The sequence below is a fragment of the Lissotriton helveticus genome, chromosome 7 (assembly GCF_964261635.1).
Source record: "Lissotriton helveticus chromosome 7, aLisHel1.1, whole genome shotgun sequence".
In the NCBI taxonomy this organism is placed as follows: Eukaryota; Metazoa; Chordata; class Amphibia; order Caudata; family Salamandridae; genus Lissotriton; species Lissotriton helveticus.
In genome coordinates this window covers 133783744-133807356 of record NC_136068.1, presented here as the reverse complement: position 1 = coordinate 133807356, position 23613 = coordinate 133783744, and the positions used below count along the sequence as shown (strand labels likewise).

Sequence of the window (23613 nt, the reverse complement as noted above, 5' to 3'; positions counted from 1 at the left end):
CGGCAACTGGCATTACTGGAAACATAAAATCTGTCCACAAAGTAAGTGTAAGGGCTGAAAGACTTCGCTCACTTTAATGTCCTTTTTGTGCCGTTTCCTCTCCACTTGCCTACACACATGGCTCAATCGCTCAGTTTTTTTCTTCTATTAATGATGTCTCTGGCCTGCTCTTCGCTGTCAGACATTTATGTTAGTAATAGACAGCAGCTGGAGCAAGGTTTCCGGGCCTGCAGCTGAGGAGGTGGCTGTGTGCGGGTGGGAACAGGATCAGGGGCACTGAGCCCAGACATCTAACCACGTCTGAAGATTCCCCAAGAGGAACCTGAGAGGGAGCGGGCGCGTAGGAAGGCTGAGAGGAAGCGCGCGGCGGGGGTGCTGGGGACCCGGCGGCTCGCACCACTTCCTCCTCCTCTGAGGTGGGAACATTTCCCAGCTCTGCACAGAAGTTTCCTCGCCTCCTGCCTGGCGCAGCATCCTTGGGAACAATGTACTAAGATGAAAGCCAGCCATAAGTTTTGAAGGGGGTGGGGGCGCTTACAAGACTTGGGGAGGGGCGAGGTTATTAAGGACTTCACTCCTGGCAGCATTTGGCCAAAATGGCGCATGCGGGCAAGAGGGAGGAGTGGACGAGAGCGGGAAAGGCAAGGAGCACTTTGGCTGTTTCTTTAATCTGTTTCTCTGCTGTTAAGGCTTAATTACAAAAATATGCACCCTGAGGCCTTTCCACAGTGAAAACAGAGTCGCATTTAATGCGCACGGCCAAGGATGCAGTGTAGGCTCGCTTCTGCAATGTAGTGTGGGATTTGTAACAAGAAGCTGGGGACGGGTAAAGGGAGCGCATGCGGGCAAGAGGGAGGAGTGGACGAGAGCGGGAAAGGCAAGGAGCACTTTGGCTGTTTCTTTAATCTGTTTCTCTGCTGTTAAGGCTTAATTACAAAAATATGCACCCTGAGGCCTTTCCACAGTGAAAACAGAGTCGCATTTAATGCGCACGGCCAAGGATGCAGTGTAGGCTCGCTTCTGCAATGTAGTGTGGGATTTGTAACAAGAAGCTGGGGACGGGTAAAGGGAGCGCATGCGGGCAAGAGGGAGGAGTGGACGAGAGCGGGAAAGGCAAGGAGCACTTTGGCTGTTTCTTTAATCTGTTTCTCTGCTGTTAAGGCTTAATTACAAAAATATGCACCCTGAGGCCTTTCCACAGTGAAAACAGAGTCGCATTTAATGCGCACGGCCAAGGATGCAGTGTAGGCTCGCTTCTGCAATGTAGTGTGGGATTTGTAACAAGAAGCTGGGGACGGGTAAAGGGAGGAGGCCGACATAACTCGCCTGTCATCTCCCAAAGTGTGTCTGATGAGCAAAATGAAGAGGGAAAAACAACAAATTCGTTATCACGGACAGAACATTTAAAACCTGAAAGTCCCAATACAGAGATCTACAGGGTTGGGCCAGAGGAAAAGTGCTTGCTAGTCACTTCCACCGTTGGATGAACTGCACTGTAACAAATGGTGTTTTGCCGGTCTGTGCCTTAAAAGACAAGACGGAGGGAAGAGAGGGGAGGGGGGAGGAGAAATACGACAAGGCGGGAAGGGGCAGGCAGGATGACTCAGGGGAGGGGGCGGAGCGGGGCAGAGCGGCATGTGGGTGTGAAGAAGCCGGGCCTTTGAAGTGAAGCTAAGCTTCACTTCAAAGGTGTCGGAGGAATGCGGGCGGCTGTGCACGCGCTTTTAAGCTCAATGCACATGCGCATTGAGCTTAAAAGTCACGGGCACTGCAAGGAATCGCCACGATTCCTTGCAAGTTAGATAAAGTCTGGATGAGCCCCTATAGTCTCGCTTGCTCGATGCGCATGCGCATCGACAGGCGAGACCTAAAAGGAACTGGCTTTATTTAAATGTTAATGCATAAAATTGGGCCGCATGGCAGCCATCTACCTATTCTGCCTGACTAGCCACCTCCATGTCGTTTTGTAAAATCAGGGACCTTGTCTACAAGTCCTTCTAGAATTCGCTAAATCAGAGAACTTAAAACGCCTCTTTTGAGCGCCATTTTGAAAACTCTAAGGACAATCGTCTCACCAGAACCAGAAAGGCCTGGGTGCTGTAGAAGCGTTTTCAAACCACTGACTGCTATTGACAGCGCTGTGATGTGCCCGTATAAGAAAGGCGTTAGTGACACCTATAGGTATCCTTTGGTAGTGAAGGCTCTGCAGCTTGTCCAGATAGCAATAAGTGCACCAGACAACTCCATATTTAATACATGTACATATTTTCACGAATATTTAATTTTTAACTAAAGTCCAACTTTTTGTTTTTGTTAAAGAATAACAATATTTTCCCATACGCCTTCCAGGTAATTTCCCGCTCATTATATGAACCTACTGTAGAGAGTGTACTTCTTTATGGAAGGTATGTATCTGTGTACTCTATATATTTGTACTCTATATTCTGGAACTGTTAAGGTGCATCTTTCAGTTCACTGCTTGATATTCAGTTACTGCCCTGCTGTTCATGTGTCCTGTCGTGGGTCATTCGTATGGAATAAATCCTGTTTCCTACATCACCTGTTCCTGGTTTCTTACTTTGGAAATATACTTGGATTTCACTTCCTACACCTACATATTTTTAATTTACACTTCATCGTTTTCACATGCATTAAACTGGTCTACAGATTCGTGCTTTAAAACAACTTCCACATCTTTACATTAAACAAATCCGCCCAAATGTACATTTAGTATTAAATGAATCTGCATGTTTAACTTGTAATGGCGCAGCGGCGCACCCAATTGGGAAGCAAAAGCCAGTCAATGGGTACTAAACTGTGTAGGAAAGTCTGCGGGTGTACTAATCGGTAAAGGAAAACCTGCGAGTGTACTAATCTGCGTACTAATCTCTGTAGGAAAGTCTGTGAGTGCACTAATCTGTGTACTAATCTCTGTAGGAAAGCCTGTGAGTGCACTAATCTGTGTACTAATCTCTGTAGGAAAGCCTGTGAGTGCACTAATCTGTGTACTAATCTCTGTAGGAAAGTCTGTGAGTGCACTAATCTGTGTACTAATCTCTGTAGGAAAGTCTGTGAGTGCACTAATCTGTGTACTAATCTCTGCAGGAAAGTCTGTGAGTGCACTAATCTGTGTACTAATCTCTGTAGGAAAGTCTGTGAGTGCACTAATCTGTGTACTGTTCTCTGTAGGTAAGTCTGTGAGTGTACTAATCTCTGCAGGAAAGTCTGTGAGTGTACGTATCTGTGTAGGAAAGTCTGTGAGTGTACTAATCTGTGTACTTATCTCTGTAGGAAAGTCTGTGGGTGTACTAATCGGTAAAGGAAAACCTGCGAGTGTACTAATCTGCGTACTAATCTCTGTAGGAAAGTCTGTGAGTGCACTAATCTGTGTACTAATCTCTGTAGGAAAGCCTGTGAGTGCACTAATCTGTGTACTAATCTCTGTAGGAAAGCCTGTGAGTGCACTAATATGCATACTAATCTCTGTAGGAAAGTCTGTGAGTGCACTAATCTGTGTACTAATCTCTGTAGGAAAGCCTGTGAGTGCACTAATCTGTGTACTAATCTCTGTAGGAAAGTCTGTGAGTGCACTAATCTGTGTACTAATCTCTGTAGGAAAGTCTGTGAGTGCACTAATCTGTGTACTGATCTCTGTAGGTAAATCTGTGAGTGTACTAATCTCTGCAGGAAAGTCTGTGAGTGTACTTATCTGTGTAGGAAAGTCTGTGAGTGTACTAATCTGTGTACTTATCTCTGTAGGAAAGTCTGCGGGTGTACTAATCGGTAAAGGAAAACCTGCGAGTGTACTAATCTGCGTACTAATCTCTGTAGGAAAGTCTGTGAGTGCACTAATCTGTGTACTAATCTCTGTAGGAAAGCCTGTGAGTGCACTAATCTGTGTACTAATCTCTGTAGGAAAGCCTGTGAGTGCACTAATCTGTGTACTAATCTCTGTCGGAAAGTCTGTGAGTGCACTAATCTGTGTACTAATCTCTGTAGGAAAGTCTGTGAGTGCACTAATCTGTGTACTAATCTCTGTAGGAAAGTCTGTGAGTGCACTAATCTGTGTACTGATCTCTGTAGGTAAGTCTGTGAGTGTACTAATCTCTGCAGGAAAGTCTGTGAGTGTACGTATCTGTGTAGGAAAGTCTGTGAGTGTACTAATCTGTGTACTTATCTCTGTAGGAAAGTCTGTGGGTGTACTAATCGGTAAAGGAAAACCTGCGAGTGTACTAATCTGCGTACTAATCTCTGTAGGAAAGTCTGTGAGTGCACTAATCTGTGTACTAATCTCTGTAGGAAAGCCTGTGAGTGCACTAATCTGTGTACTAATCTCTGTAGGAAAGCCTGTGAGTGCACTAATATGCATACTAATCTCTGTAGGAAAGTCTGTGAGTGCACTAATCTGTGTACTAATCTCTGTAGGAAAGCCTGTGAGTGCACTAATCTGTGTACTAATCTCTGTAGGAAAGTCTGTGAGTGCACTAATCTGTGTACTAATCTCTGTAGGAAAGTCTGTGAGTGCACTAATCTGTGTACTGATCTCTGTAGGTAAGTCTGTGAGTGTACTAATCTCTGCAGGAAAGTCTGTGAGTGTACTTATCTGTGTTGGAAAGTCTGTGAGTGTACTAATCTGTGTATTTATCTCTGTAGGAAAGTCTGCGGGTGTACTAATCGGTAAAGGAAAACCTGAGAGTGTACTAATCTGCGTACTAATCTCTGTAGGAAAGTCTGTGAGTGCACTAATCTGTGTACTAATCTCTGTAGGAAAGCCTGTGAGTGCACTAATCTGTGTACTAATCTCTGTAGGAAAGCCTGTGAGTGCACTAATCTGTGTACTAATCTCTGTCGGAAAGTCTGTGAGTGCACTAATCTGTGTACTAATCTCTGTAGGAAAGTCTGTGAGTGCACTAATCTGTGTACTAATCTCTGTAGGAAAGTCTGTGAGTGCACTAATCTGTGTACTGATCTCTGTAGGTAAGTCTGTGAGTGTACTAATCTCTGCAGGAAAGTCTGTGAGTGTACTAATCTGTGTAGGAAAGTTTGTGAGTGTACTCATCTGTTATAGGCAGGGCCGGACAGGGTACCACAACCGGCCCTGGCAAAGTGATCGGCCAGCCCCCCACTCAGGGGGGTTGGAGGTGCCGCCGAGCTCTTTGCCGGGCCAGTTTTCAGCCGATTTTGGTACAGGGCCGATTTTGCTGCAAAAACGGCCCTGAAACAAAAACGGCCCCCAGGGGCCCAAAACCGGCCCCCATTCATGAGGCGAACCGGGGGATTGCCCGGTGCCCGCTATGGCCAGTCCGGCCCTGTGTGTAGGAAGGTCTGTGAGTGTATTAATCTGTGTGCTTATCTCTGTTGGAAAGTCTGTGCGTGTACTAATCTCTGTAGGGAAGTCTGTAGGTGTACTAATCTGTGTAGGAAAGTCTGTGAGTGTGCTAATCTGTGTAGGATGGTCTGTGAGTGTACTAATCTCTGCAGGAAAGTCTGTGAGTGTACTTATCTGTGTAGGAAAGTCTGTGAGTGTACTAATCTGTGTAGGAAAGGTTGTCACTCTACTAATGTGTGTAGTTAAGTCTGTGAGTGTACTAATCTCTGTAGGGAAGTCTGCAAGTGTACTAATTTGTGTAGGTAAATCTGTGAGTGTACTAATCAGTGTAGGAAAGTGTGAGTTTAATAATCTCTGTAGGGAAGTCTGCGAGCATACTAATCTGTGTAGGGAAGTCTGTGAATGTACTAATCTCTGTAGGAAAGTCTGTGTTGCGTCGATTTGCGTTATCATTGAATGTTAGAGGTGGGCGAGCCACTGAAAGCTCGAGCCCGAAGCCTGGCTCAACTCTATGTCTTGTTGGAACCTGGGGCATACAACAAGCCAAATTTTCATGTGGCTTCTGCCTGCCTTCCTCCCTGTATGTACCCTGTATGACTGATAGATTGATTGTTTGACTATATGTACAATTTGGTGTGAATAAGAAATACAACTTCAGAACCATTCTCGGTCCCACTGACCGGGTAGAACCAATCAGTATTTCACCTAGCAACTGAGGAAGACTTTCTTAAAATCTGAATGATGAGCAAATCTTATTCACCCGTAGACGCATGTCTAGCTTCTCACTTAAAAAAGTAACTGAAACCGTGAGCCCTGTCCTCTCAGAACTTTGTAACTCGTCTTTACAGGTGTGTATAGTTCCACTTTCCTGGAAGGATACCACTTCTGACATATTCATTGTGGACCCTTAATCAATGGCTAACTAGTGGCCTAGTTCTTGGCATCCCATGGTAGGGAAAATGACTGAATTAGTGGTAAATAGCCTATTTTGTGCATTTTGGGGGGAAAATCACCTTCTGCACCTGGCTCAGTCGGGTTTTAAAAAGTCTCAGTATGGAGAAAGCATTAGCGAAGGTCACAAAGCTACATCCGTTAAACCTTAGATACTGAGGGCACAGCAGTTCTTATCCTTCTCGATCTGTCAGCCGTATTTGATACCATCTCGCATTCTTTGCTGATAGAACGACTGACAGGTCTGGGGGTATCGGGATACACTCAAATGGTTTTCATCTTTTCTATCAGAATGCACACAAACCATGTGGCTAGGTAACTTTCTCGCCCCCACTAAATCCATTACGGTAAGAGTTCCACAAGGCTCTGCACCGAGTCCCATGTTGTTTAATCTTTACATTTCCCCTCAAGCAAAGCTGATTGGTGCATATGATTTTAGATTCTTCGCATATGCAGATGAGACACAACTTATTCTAAGACTGAAGGGTTATCCTCAGCAGTTTTGGAGTCAAGGCAGGAATGTCTAACTGGAGAAGAAAAAAAATCACTTACGGTTGACTGCGTAAACAGCAGAAGTGGTGGTATGTAGTAATCAGGCCATATTGACCCAAGAATTGTGATCCGCTACACCAGGGCCTCTCTCAATACCAAATCCTTTAGAAAACAAATTGGGAGTCTAATTTGACTCGAACGTCTCTTTCACACTGCGTATAAACAGACTGGTGTCCACCTGCATGTGTCTATTAAGAATTAGTCGGAAAATGTTATCTCTGCTTCCAGTTACATCTAAAATCACAATTGTTTTGCGCATTAATTTTCAAATTTGGACTATGGTATCCCATTACTTTTTGGTCTCCCAAAATACACTACTTAGAGACTCCAAGTAGTCCAAATGCAGCAGCCAGATTAGTCCAGTTGAGCAGAAGAAACGTAGGGGCTGATTTTTAGCCCCTTGCGTCACCAGTGCGTCACTTTTAACATAGGAAAACGTGATGCACCTGTGTCGCAAAGGGCTTGTAAATGAACCCCTTGGTCTCCAGCCATCTGCACAAACTTAACTGCGTCCCAACCAGAAAGAGTTGCCTTATAAGGCACTTTTACCTATTCCGTAAATCGATCTACAGTCGAAGGAAGGATTTCATGACTTCACTGTTTACTAGATACAAACCATCCTGAATATTGAGGTCTTCCTTCCAGCACCAGCGATCATCCCCAAATTTAATAAAGTTAGAACGGGAGGGCGGATGATATCTATCAGTGATAACCCCAAAGGCGTGGAACAAGGTTCCAAGCTACTGGAGACCACATAAGAATGTCCTCAAATTTAAACAACATACCTGTCCAACCTTAACATGTAACTAGAGAGATAGATATATAGCAGGCTTTGTCTTATTTCTTCTCTAATGGATCAGACGGGATTCCTCATTTTGAGGTCTTATGTGCGCTATACAAACATAAACAAAATACTAATACCCCAGGAGGGTCCTCTAGAGCTTTACAAATGTGCTATTCACTCATTAATTACTCTGAGAATAGTATGTGGAAGCTTGTTTTGTCAAATATGTTTGTGCGTGTAAATTTATATTGTCTGTCTGTAGAGTTTTTATATTTTGTTTCCGTAGCTTCACGTATCAGGTGCGGAATGTGTGCGCAAGGTATGTACTTCCATTTGCAAGTTTTTGTTTTATTCTTGTGGAAGCAGCATGTCTGTGTACTTTGTGAGGTAATGTCTGTTTTTTTAAGTGTGTAGTATATGTGTGTGTGTGCGTCATCTCCTTCTTTGCTCACTACCCAACTGCCTCCAGTGAAACATCAAGTTGACCGGTTCCAGTGAAGAATTTGCATTTTGGACAATGTTGCATTCGTCCAGTGGAAACCCAAGATAGATTCTAGTGGTTACATGAAACTCTAATGGGACCCACTACAGCACTAGAGTTTGCCACCCAAGCCATTCTTATAGCTTTGGAGGCCTGGCATACTTTGAAGTGTAGCAACAATGAAGGAGTACCCCCTAGGAGGAGAAACAGAAAAAATATTATTTTCTGTATCTAGAGCGTAAAGCTAAGGTTAGCACAGTATGCCCCAACCAGTAACAGGACAAAGCATGTCCTTGAAGAAGACCCCTCACTCACCAACCTGGTTGGTGACATGCTTCATCATCGGAGTCCCACCCCATAGGCCGAATGCCCATAGGGTGTGCTGCGACACCTGATTACAGTGGGGCAGGTTTTTTTGTTTATATGTGCAAAGAGTTACAATAATATGTGTGTTAAAAAGGGGCCAAATCTACTCATAACAAGACTTTATTCTTGAGTGTTTGGACCCTCATAAAAAACAGTGTGGCACCTGTGCCTAATTAGGAAGGCTTCGGTGTCTAAAGAAGTGTATTAAATATTAAAAATAGCGTAGTGTGCTATGTGATTAATGAAAATTAGGTCTACATGTTTCAACCACTAACAGATTGTAGGTTTTCGTCAGGACCGTGGTGATTGAACGGGATGGTCCGCACACGCTAAGGTGCGTCCTGCCCTCGTTCAATTAAAGACCATAAATAGGAGAGGAGTTTTTCAGAACTCCGCGAGCTTCGCTTAATGTGGAGTGCGGAAAATTCCGCAAACTCTGCGACCGGAGTTAACTGCCCAGGGTTTCTTAAAGTACCGCAATTGTTTTTAAAAAAATGGGTATGTTCCTGGAGGGTGTCAGGCTTCTGGGACACCTTGAATGTGCTGGATTATTTCACAATTGCCCCTTTCAGAGATATTGGCTTGTAAGCAATTTTGGGCGGAAACAGTTTTGAAACAAACTCTTTGTCATTGTTTTTTTTCAAACTGTTCTCAGAAGAAATCTGACTAAATTTCTGAGTTTGCTTGCTGGATTTCATGTCAAGTATCACACCCCACCACCTTCAAAGATCAGCAGTCACAACCGGTGTACAGAAGTGTCAGGAAGCAGAGTGTGCAGTGTGTGAGCATAGGGGCAGTGTCTGAGCAGAGTGTGCAGTGTGTGAGCAGAGTGTGCAGTGTGTGAGCAGAGTGTGCAGTGTGTGAGCAGAGTGTGCAGTGTGTGAGCAGAGTGTGCAGTGTGTGAGCAGAGGTCAAAGTGTGTGGTCAGAGGGGGAGGAGCAGAGATTTGAAAATGAAAATAACAGCATGGTCTAGTCTTAACCTGATCAAGTTGCTCACGTTTCACAAGTGGGTAAACCCACCACATTCCTGTCCTACCTGAAATTCTACACAATTTCTAGTCAGAATTGGGCCATATTGACCCAGCCCCGCCCACCAACCAATAATTTTGTGAACCTGGCTACCATGTCTGCAGACACCACCAGTCTGTGCAAGGGAGACACTGTATGCTTGTGTATACTGTGGACATGGCCTGTCGGCATTGGAGCGGTGTAATTTTGATCCAATTCTGTGACACTGTAGGAATGCATCATAATCACGAGGAGTCAGCACTCGAATATATCCTGTGTGATTAATGTTATGCAGGAAAATGGAGTATTGCATATTTACTGTACTCCATGTGAAGATTAATGAGACTTATAATTGTGTGCATAGAATGTGACTAATAAACGTCTATGTAATATTTACACATTAATGTGACAGGAGAAGTAAACGTTTAAAATGTGTCTCATTGTGAGGTTAATAAACTAGAATGTGTATGTGCAGACTAATGTTTCAATAATTATATGTGTAACATGAATTATTTCAATGCAGGTGCAAGTTGGAATGACATCTTCGTAAATTCTTTACAATTTATTCAAATAGAAAGAAGCTGAATTTATTATTTGTGTAGGCATGTGCACGTATTTTGCAACCCTGTAGACTGATAAATTGTCATGGTCTTGAGAAACTATTCAGTCCAAGCTCAGGTTTAAAGTCTAACATGTAATTCGTATTTAACTTTAAATGTAGAATGTATTTGCTTGACTTTGTTTCTGCTGCAGGTGTGGACAAGGCCCCATTAGTTATCATAGAAGGGTTTTTGTTTTTACTAGATAGCATGGTATAAGACATGGGTACTCACAAACTTTCTCTCGGGGGCCAAATTTACAGTGTGGTTTGTGGCCGAGGGCTGCACCGGTGGGGGCGGGGTCAGTGGGAGAGGGGGCGGGGCTGGAGCAACTAAAAAAAATGACCATGAGGTTGTACACAGGTCCCTGCAGCAGACGCCTTCTACCACTGAGCTACCAGACCCGGCATACACACCTCTCTCTCGCTCTCCCTCTCCATCCCTCTATCTCTCTCTCTCTCTCTGCCTCCCTCCCTCCATCCCTCTATCTCCCTCTCTCCCTCCCCGGTCTCCCTCTGTCTCACTCACTCTGACTGTATCACTCCCTCTCCCTCTCTCCTTCCCTCTACCTCCCTCTACCTCTCCCTCTCTCCTTCCCTCTACCTCCCTCTCTCTCCCTTCCTCTCCCTTCCCTCCCTCACCCTTCCCTCCCTCACCCTCACTCCCCCTCCCCCTATTCCCTCTCCCTCCTTCACTCCCCATCCCTCACCCTCACTCCCTCCCCTCTCTCCCCTTCCCTCCCTCACTCCCTCCCCTTCCCTCACTCCCTTCCCTTTCCTCACTCCCTCCCCTTCCCTCCCTCCCCTTCCCTCACTCCCTCCCTCACTCCCCTTCCCTCACTCCCCTTCCCTCACTCCCCTTCCCTTACTCCCTCCCTCACCCCCCTTCCCTCACTCCCCCTTCCCTCACTCCCTTCCCTCATTCCCCTTCCCTCACTCCCCTTCCCTCACTCCCCTTCCCTCCCTTCCCTCCCCTCCCTCCCCTTCCCTCACTCCCTCCCCTTCCTCACCCCTCCCCTCACTCCCCCCTCACTCCCCTTCCCTCACTCCCTTCCCTCACTCCCTTCCCTCACTCCCTTCCCTCCCCTCCCCTTCCCTCACCCCCTCCCCTCACTCCCTCCCCTCACTCCCTCCCCTCACTCCCTCCCCTCACTCCCTTCCCTCCCTCACTCCCCTTCCCTCACTTCCCTTCCCTCACTCCCTCCCTTCCCTTCCCTTCAAGTGCCCTACAGCTTAAATGAACATGACATAGCCACCTCTTGATCTTTGGTGACATTGAATGGTGTGGTTTTAGCATATCATCTTGAAGCAGGTGGGCAACTAGAGCCAAATTTGGGGGGGGGGGGGGGGCTGAAAAAGATTGGGGGGGGGGCTAATTCTTCCAGCCATAACATGGCTGTAAGAAGGGGTGAAAACATAACAAAAGCCTCATTTACATTTAAATGGTCTTTTACAGACCTGTGAAGTACTCGGGTGCGGCTGCAATTAGATGTCGCCAGCCGCGAAGCTGTGTCAGCCCAGGCTGACACACACGACAGGGAGGGGGGGTTGAAGCCCGGTGAGCCCAATGGGTGTTGCGTGCCTGTCTTGAAGGCCCACCACCATCAGTGATTGTTTTGTTTTTCTGATCAAAGCAGCATTTCTAAAGCAATAACACACTGGGTTTGGTGTTTCCTCTGTTAATGTCCTTTATTGCTGGACTGCCCAACTTAATTCTATAGCTTTATCTGTGCATTATAATGATTTGGTTATATGATTCGGTTATGTCACGTTGTTGAGACTACATTTTACCTCTTACTACTGCTTTCCTTCATTCTCCCTAGGGTAGTAATGAAGAGAATAATTCGTAAGGCAGTCCACATTGTCATTGCTTAGCTGTGTAGCTCAGTGAGTTAAGCTGTCCCTGCTAACACGTGCTGTGGACTACGGGTCACTGGGCCTAATATCGTCGCTCTGAAGTCCACGAATAGATTACTTTTTATTAACAACGCAAGGAAGAAAAGAGAAAACTGTGTTAACAGGCGATATGAAAAAAATATGAAGTGTGGGGATTGTGTGTGTGCATGACTGGTGATGACAGTAGAAATAAATGAATAACCCTGCCTTCTGCAGCAAGAGGACTAATACGTTGATACACTATATTTTGGGGGAAATAACTTTTAGGTTTTGCTCGTACGTGTGGCATTATTTTTAAATATCCACCTCTATTTGGCATCTTTATTTTTCTAATGTGTCTTGAGGTGTAGGCCTCTGAGTCTGTGGCTGCACTGCAGAGGACTGCATCAGTCCCATGTTCTGTTATGTATTATGGAGGAGAGAGAAATGCAGCTAGGACGCAGGCCTCTCCGTGGTTAGCATACCCTTCCCTCACTCCATCTCCCTCGGTCGCCCTCCTCCCTTTCTCTGTCTCCATTTCTCGGTCTCCCGTTCCCTCCCTCTCCCTCTGTCTCTGTCACGGGCTGAGACAGCTTCCCCAGCGCGCACAGACACACAGCCCCCACACGAGCACTTCACAGCACTCCCAGGTCTTTAAAAAGACCGTTTGCATGTGCATTCTCCTCCTCTTAGCGCCCCTGCAGCTCCACTCTGGCCTCGCTCGATTGAATCGGCGGGCCTCCACAGAGCAGCAGAGTGTTTGCAGACACTCTTTGAAAGCAGGGGTAGGATGTCTCATGGTCGGCGGGCCGCCATGGAAGGCTTGCCGGGCCGCCACCGGCCCGCGGGCCGTACTATGAGTACCCGTGGTATAAGAAGACGAGGTTTGGCAAGGCGAAACGCGGCAATGAGCAAGGAGTTGAGTTCACATGGAGGAGGAAAAGAATGACCAAGGACGGATTAAGTTTCAATTTATCAATGTGGGAAAGGTTGTGGAAGTATCCAGTTGTGCCGGAATCATGGAAAAGTACCAGAGAAAGTCATTAGAGATTGTCTACCTTAAATACAACTGATATCTTATTCTGCAACTTAGTGAGGGACAGGAGAGACATCCTAAGACTTCACGTGGAGAAGCGCCTGCTTGTGTGGGTTTATGCTACATGACCCATGGTCGGAGTGCCTTCTACGGAAGACTCTGACAGCCTAGACCCTTCTAATTTCAGCTTTATTCCATGCTTCTTAGTTTAGGGTTGTCCCTTTAAGGCAGTGTAGGGAGAGATAGTGTGCTCATGCTTACCTTTGAGAATCATTTGGGGCATTTTAATACTCAATTATTTTTCCTGGTTATTTACATTGTCATTATAGAGTTGGTTGTCTGCTTTGTGTTATATGGGGTGAATCTCTTTAGAAGATGTGGACTCATTTTGTTCGTTCTATACCTCCATATGATAATGTTGAGGCTGGTCTATATCGATTTGTTTATACATTTATAATTAAATCTTAGAAATCTCAGATTTAGTTGTCAAGTGGATTATTGTGTGACCAAATTGTGAGAGAGAGAAAGAGAAGAGCGAGAGAGGAGAGAAGCTGCATGTTCATGCTTTCCTATGTGGTTGTTGTTTAGTCAGGGCAGGATTGGCCATTTACTCCATCAGGCAATTCCCCTGGAGTGGGTGGGTGGCTGGAGCCATATGAAGCCGGCTACTGAGCCGGCCGATGTATCTTTGCTGCTCCCCGGGTCAATAACAGCAGACACAAGAGGCATAGAGAGAGTTAGAGGAAGGGAAAGAGAATCCGGAAGAGAGTAGGCGACAGCGAGGCTGGTAGGTTGAACCTAATAGAGGTGGCTGATTTTGGTTCTGGCCCAGTGCGGTGTGCCTCAATTTGTGATTTCACTGAGTGGTATAGCAAGGACGTCATAGGCCCTTCTGCAAGTATGGACAATGGCAAGTTTGACCGATATTGGGGTATCACAAATAGCAATTATTATGGTTCAATGGGCCCCCAGGGCTCTTAGCCCTGGTACGACTGCACCTGCTTCACCAGTGGTAGCTACGCTCCAGATCTCACTCTATCCTTGTCCACTCTCTCCAGACACAGAGGTGCCCCTGTATACGCATGGTGTGTACTGTCCTGTTGTTCTGCCCCTCTCCCCAGACACAGCAGGCCCCTATATACGCACAGTGTGTACTGTCCTGCTGTCCTGCCCCTCTCCCCAGACACAGCAGGCCCCTATATACGCACAGTGTGTACTGTCCTGTTGTCCTGCCCCTCTCCCCAGACACAGCAGGCCCCTATATACGCACAGTGTGTACTGTCCTGTTGTTCTGCCCCTCTCCCCAGACACAGCAGGCCCCTATATACGCACGGTGTGTACTGTCCTGTCGTTCTGCCCCTCTCCCCAGACACAGCAGGCCCCTATATACGCACGGTGTGTACTGTCCTGTTGTCCTGCCCCTCTCCCCAGACACAGAGGTGCCCCTGTGTACGCACAGTGTGTACTGTCCTGTTGTCCTGCCCCTCTCTCCAGACACAGCGGAACCCCTGTGCACACACGGTGTGTACTGTCCTGTTGTCCTGCCTCTCTCCCCAGACACAGCAGGCCCCTATATGCGCACGGTGTGTACTGTTGTTCTGCCCCTCTCCCCAGACACAGAGGTGCCCCTGTGTACGCACGGTGTGTACTGTCCTGTTGTCCTGCCCCTCTCCCCAGACACAGCAGGCCCCTATATACGCACAGTGTGTACTGTCCTGTTCTTCTGCCCCTCTCCCCAGACACAGCAGGCCCCTATATACGCACGGTGTGTACTGTCCTGTTGTTCTGCCCCTCTCCCCAGACACAGCAGGCCCCTATATACGCACGGTGTGTACTGTCCTGTTGTCCTGCCCCTCTCCCCAGACACAGAGGTGCCCCTGTGTACGCACAGTGTGTACTGTCCTGTTGTCCTGCCCCTCTCTCCAGACACAGCGGAACCCCTGTGCACACACGGTGTGTACTGTCCTGTTGTCCTGCCCCTCTCCCCAGACACATATTTACAACAAGGGGTGGTGAGGGACAGAGTCTCTGAATTAAGCAGAATACTCTCACCCAGTCAAGAGATCAGGGCTAGATCCAACACCGTTTTTTAGCTCATTGCACCATCCCAGTTTCAGAACCTGGCTGTATGCAAATTAGTCTGTCCCTGGCCCAGTGCATCATGGGAACAGGGCAGACCAGACTACAAAAGCCAATTCTTACACTGGGAAGGAAACAAGCTTCCGGGGACCGGTTTCGGCCCGGCTTGCTTGAATCCTGATGGTGCAATGAGCAAGGGACTCATGTCTGAGTATACCCTTCCACGCTTAGGGTGGACAAAAATATTTACAACAAGGGGTGGTGAGGGACAGAGTCTCTGAATTAAGCAGAATACTCTCACCCAGTCAAGACATCAGGGCTAGATCCAACACCGTTTTTTAGCTCATTGCACCATCCCAGTTTCAGAACCTGGCTGTATGCAAATTAGTCTGTCCCTGGCCCAGTGCATCATGGGAACAGGGCAGACCAGACTACAAAAGCCAATTCTTACACTGGGAAGGAAACAAGCTTCCGGGGACCGGTTTCTGGCATTACAGCCGTCTTCGGCCCGGCTTGCTTGAATCCTGATGGTGCAATGAGCAAGGGACTCATGTCTGAGTATACCCTTCCACGCTTAGGGTGGACAAAAATATTTACAACAAGGGGTGGTGAGGGACAGAGTCTCTGAATTAAGCAGAATACTCTCACCCAGTCAAGAGATCAGGGCTAGATCCAACACCGTTTTTTAGCTCATTGCACCATCCCAGTTTCAGAACCTGGCTGTATGCAAATTAGTCTGTCCCTGGCCCAGTGCATCATGGGAACAGGGCAGACCAGACTACAAAAGCCAATTCTTACACTGGGAAGTGTGTACTGTCCTGTTGTTCTGCCCCTCTCCCCAGACACAGCAGGCCCCTATATACGCACAGTGTGTACTGTCCTGTTGTCCTGCCCCTCTCCCCAGACACAGCAGGCCCCTATATACGCACGGTGTGTACTGTCCTGTTGTTCTGCCCCTCTCCCCAGACACAGCAGGCCCCTATATACGCACAGTGTGTACTGTCCTGTTGTTCTGCCCCTCTCCCCAGACACAGCAGGCCCCTATATACGCACAGTGTGTACTGTCCTGTTGTTCTGCCCCTCTCCCCAGACACAGCAGGCCCCTATATACGCATGGTGCGTACTGTCCTGTTGTTCTGCCCCTCTCCCCACACACAGCAGGCCCCTATATACGCACGGTGTGTACTGTCCTGTTGTTCTGCCCCTCCCCTCAGACACAGCGGAGTCCTGTGTACGCATGGTGTGTACTGTCCTGTTGTTCTGCCCCTCTCCCCAGACACAGAGGTGCCACTGTATACGCATGGTGTGTACTGTCCTGTTGTCCTGCCCCTCTCCCCAGACACAGCAGAGCCCCTGTGTACGCACGGTGTGTACTGTCCTGTTGTCCTGCCCCTCTCCCCAGACACAGCGGGCCCCTATATACGCACGGTGTGTACTGTTGTTCTGCCCCTCTCGTAAGACGCAGAGGCCCCTCTGTACGCACAATGTGTACTGTGCTGGTGTCCTGCCCAGGGCACAAGTCCTAAAAAAAGAAGTGGGAGGACGCTGACGTCACGACAGGAAGTGACGTCACGAAGGGTGGCTTGCACCATCAGACTCATTGCCTCCCCTAGCTCACCCCATAGCAAATGGAACCACACATTCACTCGTTGGCCTCTCGCCCCAGAGAGGCCAAAAAGTGAATGTGTGGCTCCATTTGCTCCAGTAATCGAGCTCCCGGTAAAATAAAAGGGGTGACGCCGTCCTCCTGCGTGGTACCCCGACTCGAGCCCTGGTCCTGCCCCTCTCCCCAGACACAGAGGTGCCCCTGTGTATGCACAGTGTGTACTGTCCTGTTGTCCTGCCCCTCTCCCCAGCACGGCGGTGCTCCTGTATACGCACGGTGTGCACTGTCCTGTTGTCCTGCCCCTCTCCTGAGATGCTGCGGTGCCCCTGTGCACGCACGGTGTGTACTCTCCTGATGTCCTGCTCCTCTCCCTAGACACAGCGGAGCCCCTGTGTACGCACAGTTTGTACTGTCCTGTCGCCCTACCCTCTCCCCAGCACGTGCCCTCACGTCGTGCACTCCTTTTCCCCCAGCCCACTCTCCCCAGACACTGCCTCTCCGGTCCATTAGCTCCCAGCCCATTAGACAGCAGTCAATATTTAATTACTTCCCATCTAGGCCGGTCTTCAGGAAGACCCTGCCCCACCCCCAGGCACCAGCCCAGCCCAGGGGAGAGCAGTGAGGGAACAGGCTGTGGTGGGGTTCCCATCGGCGGAGGCGCGTCCGGGATGGAGGCACTTAACCAAACCTGACCCACCCAGGAGACGGGGGGTGGGGGGTGGGGTGGGGGGGGTCTGTGAGCCACAGTGTCCACAGCCGGGGAGCCCATGCACCTGCAGGTCGTGCATTATTTGTCACAAATGACTAAAGAGAGGGCTTTGGCTCGTGAACGGCAGAGTAGCCGCCATGTTGCATAGAATGAATGAATGAATGAATGAATGAATGAATGAATGAATGAAAGATGATGGTGGTCTCCAGCCCCGCTCGTCGTGTTTGTCTCAGAGTGCTTGAGATCAGGTGAAAAGATTTCAGTCAAAGGGAAGCAGGATGGATTTAAGAGATAAACAAGGAGACACTGTCTAGCACCTGCTCCTGCTGTGCACTGGTGCCATCAATCACACAGGGGGCGGCCTGTCACACACTCACTGACCCCGCCTGTGCATTGCTGGCTCTGCTGGCTTTGCTGCTGGTGAGACTGATGTGATGCGCAGTAATTGCGAACCTCAGCAACGCCGAACGTGGTACTGGTGCACAGAAGCAATCACCTAGCTCACCTAAAAATCTTTATTTCACACTTAAAACCGGGCTATGAGGCAAAAACGCAGCGTCTTTGTAATGCCGTGCCCTTCTGAAGTGTATGTAGTCGCAACACAACGACCACTACCTGACTACTTTGATAATAATGTCATATATTCTTTATAGGAAACGTCCTTCCGACAAAAGCCGGAATCCCGCTGTGGCTTTATAGTGCCGGCAAAAGAAAGAACGCGTCTTTAGTACGGAAGAGGTGTGGCGCCGCGGCCAGGGCGACTAACGCTGGAATCTGGGGACCACGGTTCGATCCCCGGCTCCGGCGGCAGGTTAGCCCAGCACCATGTGACTCTGGGCAATAGCTCGCTTAATCTTCCCGACGGCCCCCAGCGCCTAGAGACCCTTACGGGTGATTGTGCGCTTTACAAATGTGGACTTTACTTTACTTTACGCATTCGTTCAGCCCGCAAGTCGCTATAACAACATGCCGAGGAAGGGCATTGGTGGAATGGTGTTGCATTTAAAGTCCAACACCTTCCCTACTGTTGCACATACTGGAGTTGGAATAGTAAATTAACCCATTCCAAAATACAGCGTTCCCATAGCAAAGTCGTTATAACGACTTATGTGCTTAACGAATGCGTACTAAAGACGCATTCGTTCCAATCACATTGTGTGAAGGCACAGCGTGATTCCGACTTGTGTAATACCATCACGCATTCATATTTCTCAGGTCTTTGTCCATAAGCCTTCCACTACAATACTCCCACGCACCTGGCGCAAAATCTTGAATTATCCTGTGGGGGGAGGGCATCTAGAAGCGCCTCTACTCTCCTCCTGAAACCTATCATTCTCAGCAAAAAGAGAACGTGTCACCGAGCCTTTTCTGGTGCTGCCCCTCAAATATGGAACTCTCTTCCTCCGGATGTACGCATACTCTCCTCGACGACAGCCTTTAAATTGGAAGCCAAAAGATTCTTGATGAGCAAATTCTTGTCATAAGGGGATGAGGCACCTATAAGGCGACTATCTCTTTGTTCCTAGCTCCATGGCACAACTAACAGTCACGAATTGCATCCTCTGCATAATATTATACGTTATAATTGTACCATTGTTTACTATTCAGCATTTTTTTTTGTTTTTTTCCCTTTTCTCAATTACTATGTTTATTTCATTTTGTCCTCTCTACCAATTTATTATAAAACGCTCTGATATCCTTTGGGATCTTCTTCACGCTATATAAAACTTTATAAATAAAAAATACAGCTCAGCACTGAATACACAGGGTGTACCCTGATAACCACAGGTATGTTGCCTAGCAGAGCCCCCCCATGTGAAGACTGTTCTTCTAGGAAAAGGTCTTTCGACAGAGTGCTCTGGCACCCGATAGCGCCTGTAGGCCTCATGGTCACCGCCCAATGAAATACAATGCGCTAATGGAGGGAGCATGGTGAATCGATACTCTTTGGAAGCAACATGCTGCCCTCATGGTCTTGTCAGGCACCCCTGCTTGCTTCAGTGAGCCTTCCTCTTCGGCTCCTCTTACCCTGTCGTCCCTAGTGACCGGGGCAGGCGCATCTGTTGTACTCGTTTGCGTTCCTTCTTTTCTGGTGGAATTTTTCCAGATTGTGTAAATCTGTGCATCACTGTATCATTAATAACTTCCACCACTACACCTAGCACACCACAACATGAACTAACTTGTGATGGTGACGGCTAGTGTTGCTAATATCAAATTCTTTGTAGGTGGAGAACGGTTGACACAACCCACCTTTGGGCTCAAACCTGTGACTTTGATGTACACACAGACCTCTGCTGCAGGTTCATCAACCTTGTAGGCTGCATTACTCACCCCGTTTTTGACTTCTAGGGAACAGAGGTTGTGCTGGGGTAACCTGACATCTGGGGCGTTTTCCCTCCCCTGTGGAGTCCCACAAGGATCACCTTCATCACCGACCCTGTTCAACATTTACGTCATTCCGCTGGCTAGACTGATCAAAGCACACGTCCAGGCCGGACTGGGAACCACAACCGGTCCTGGCAAAGTCCCCTGTCCCCCCCCCCCACTCGGAGGGGTTGGAGGTGCCGCCGAGCTCTTTGCCAGGGCCAGTTTTTGGCCGATTTTGGTACAGGGTCGATTTTGCAGCTATGCTGCAAAAACGGCCACCAGGGACCCAATACCGGCCCCCACCCATGCAGCGCACAGGGGGATTGCCCCGTGCCCGCTATGGCCAGTCCAGCCCTGCACACGGTTTCTCGTTGATCTCGTATGCGGACGACACTCAGATAGCAATATCTATATCCTTGAGTGTAGAAACAGTGGCAAGGAGGTTTCACCACTGTATGAAACGCATTATTGAGTGGATGCATTTGAATTTTCTCAAACTAAACCCTGATAAAACAGAGGTTGTGGAGTTCGGAAAAGGTCCATCAACCTGGAATCAGTCGTGGTGGCCATCGAAGGCTGGGCAGTGTCCTGAACCAACCGGGAAGACTAGGCACCTAGGAGTCTTGTTTGACTATCAGTTGACCTTTGCAGGCCAGTGCAGTCTTGTGACTCCTCTTGTTTCTTCCTCCTAAAGGTCCTGTGTAAAATTCTTCCATTCGTTTCCCAAGACCTTCGCAAAGCTGTGGTAGTAGCAGTGATTCTTTCAAGAATCGATTACTGCAATGTGCTTTATCTAGGAATTGACAAACACCAATTACAAAAACTCCAATCTCTGCAGAATGCCGCAGCTTGGGTGCTACTCAACATCCCGAAATACCATCCCATTTCCAACAGTATTCGGGAGGTTTATTGGCTTCCAGTCCAGAAACGCATTGAATGTAAAGCTCTGTGTCTGGTGCAGAAGGCACTGCACGGAGGTAGTTCATTGGACCTACAGCAACTTTTCAGTTGGCACATCCCGCGCCGAGACTTCAGATCACCCAATAAAGGACTAGTCCAGGTCCCAAAAATTTAAAGAGCTAGATGGGGGGGGAGAACCCTCTCTTATGGGGCAGCTAAATTCTGGAACTCGTTGCCGGTCCCAATCAGGCTACAAGCAAACAGGCCCCTGTCCAGGAGGGGAAACATCCTTTACGAAGAAACTTTTACAACGCGGTACCGTTACCACGCAGGTTTTACAACGCAAGTCGTTACAACGACTTGCGCTGGAGGGAGCTGTAGGATAGGGAATAGTTTAATTTACTATCCAACCATCTTCCCTACTATCCACGGGGACTGGAGTTGGAATAATAAATTAAACTATTCAACTATCCAGCGCCCCCCCAACGCAATTAGTTGTAACGACTTGTGCTGTAAAACCTGCGTGGTAATGGTACGCATTTTAAAAGCATGCGTTGTACCGTCATACATCCGTTCAGGAGAATATTTAAAACCTGGTTGTTTCCAACTAAGCGAATTTAATCAAGTTCACTCTGCAACATTTACCATGACTCATTACAGCTTAGCGCCAAGACGCCTAGGCATTCGTAGTGCTCTATAAATGCTTTACTTACTTACTATTACAAATTACAGTGCAGGGTTCCTACACAGAGGCAGATCTCCAGCATCCATCTGGGGCTTACAAGTGGCCATTAAAGGGCTGTTAGAAAGAAAGACAGCCTCCTACAGCAAGAAAAGGAGCCATCACCATGTGGTTCTGTGCAGGCTCAGTCATGCAATCAGCTGCCTTTATGTCGAGAGGGCAGACTCCACTTGAAAACAAGCCCCACAAGAGCCATCTCTGGCATCAATGCAATGGGAAGATTAGTTTGGCACAGAACTTCAAAAATCAATTACGCATTTCCCGCTACACCGGGACAAATATAGGTTCAAACCACAGAAGCGATGTAAACCTGTGGGCCTTCAAGAATGAATTATGCAGTCGCTGCTTCCTTTATGCAGGAGAGTGGAGGCACTGTAGTCAATGTCATGCCCTTGGTTCCCTACACACACAACACATGTCTGTGTATCCCATAGGAGAGCTGTAGACCTACTGAACTCTACAAATGATTTATGCAGTTTCTGTAGACCTATGTATGACGTTGCTGCTTCCTCTGTGCATAAAGCATGAGTCTGCGGCAGGGTTGAGCCCCAGGGACGTAAGAGATTGGCTGAAGCGTGTCCTGCTGTACTCTGCATAGTGCATTGGTCCAGGGCACAGCGGAAGGCCAGTCAACCTTCGAGAATCATGTATGCAGGTCGCTGTCCTTGGGAAACATCCTTTACGACGCAACTTTCACTGCGCAGTACCTTTACAACGCAGGTTTTACAACAAAAGTTCTTACAACGAATTGCGCTGGGGGGCGCTGCAGGATAGGGAATAGTTTAATGCACTATCCAAAAACTTCCCTACTATCCACGGGGACTGGAGTTGGAATAGTAAATTAAACTATTCCACTATCCAGTGCCCCCCCAACGCAAGTCGTTGTAAGAACTTGCGTTGTTAAACCTGCGTTGTAAAGGCAGGCGTAGTAAAAGCATGCGTTATGATGACATACATCCCTGTCCTTAAGCCGCTACCATTGGTCCACTGCCCCTCTGTATTGATTACAGATGGCAGAAGGGCCGCAAAGCTGCAGATCTTAAAGAATCGCTAGCGGGGTTCCTGCCAGCCTTGGGGTTCAATTACTGTTGATATTGTAGAATCGTTTATACAGTTCCTGCAGCTCCTGCGCTACTCTTACTGGTATCAGGAGGGCAGCAGGCCATGTATGCTTTAAAGAACCATGTGTGCTCTTCCTGCTGCTCCCGCTCATTCTGACATGTAGCAGGAATGCCCCATGCACTGTAGAACCATAAAGAATTGCTTATGCAGTTCCTGCTGCTCCTGCGCATCTCTTACCGGTAGCAGGAGGGTTGCAGGCCATGTAGACCTTGCAGAATAGTTTGTGCAGTTCCTGCTGCTTCTGTGGATCAGTCCCTGGTATCAGGGGGGATGCAGGACCTGGAGACTTTGAAGAACAGTACATGCAGTCCCTGCAGCTCCTGCGCATCAGTTCCTGGTGGCAAGCGGGCTGCAGGCCTGACAGCACTTGTAGAAATGCGCATGCGGTTCCTGCTGCTCCTGCGCATGCCTGCCGCTGTGATCAGTTACCGGTAGCAAGAGGGCTGCAGGTCACGTGGGCTATGACGTCTTGCTTATGCAGTTCCCGCTGCTCCTATGCAGCTCGCTGTGGCAGGCGGAGCACTGCAGGCCGTGCAGCCCTTTAAGAATCGCTTATGCAGTTACCGCTGCTCCAATGCAGGTCGCTGTGGCAGCCGGAGCACTGCAGGCCATGCAGCCCTTAAACAATTGCTTATGCAGTTCCCGCTGCTCCAATACAGCTCGCGGTGGCAGCCGGAGCACTGCAGGCCGTGCAGCCCTTTAAGAATCGCTTATGAAGTTACCGCTGCTCCAATGCAGGTCGCTGTGGCAGCCGGAGCACTGCAGGCCATGCAGCCCTTAAACAATTGCTTATGCAGTTCCCGCTGCTCCAATACAGCTCGCTGTGGCAGCCGGAGCACTGCAGGCCGTGCAGCCCTTTAAGAATCGCTCATGCAGTTCCCGCTGCTCCAATGCAGCTCGCTGTGGCAGCCGGAGCACTGCAGGCCGTGCAGCCCTTTAAGAATCGCTCATGCAGTTCCCGCTGCTCCAATGCAGCTCGCTGTGGCAGCCGGAGCACTGCAGGCCGTGCAGAGCTTTAAGAATCGCTCATACAGTTCCCGCTGCTCCAATACAGCTCGCTGTGGCAGGCGGAGCACTGCAGGCCGTGCAGCCCTTTAAGAATC

The 23613-nt window shown here is 48.3% G+C and overlaps 1 protein-coding gene across 1 annotated transcript in view; it reads right to left on the bottom strand.

The window, feature by feature from the left end:
* Positions 1 to 23613, bottom strand: part of SCRT2 (scratch family transcriptional repressor 2) — a 44059-nt gene that overhangs the window by 5601 nt on the left and 14845 nt on the right. The gene's annotated exons all lie outside the window — the stretch shown is intronic.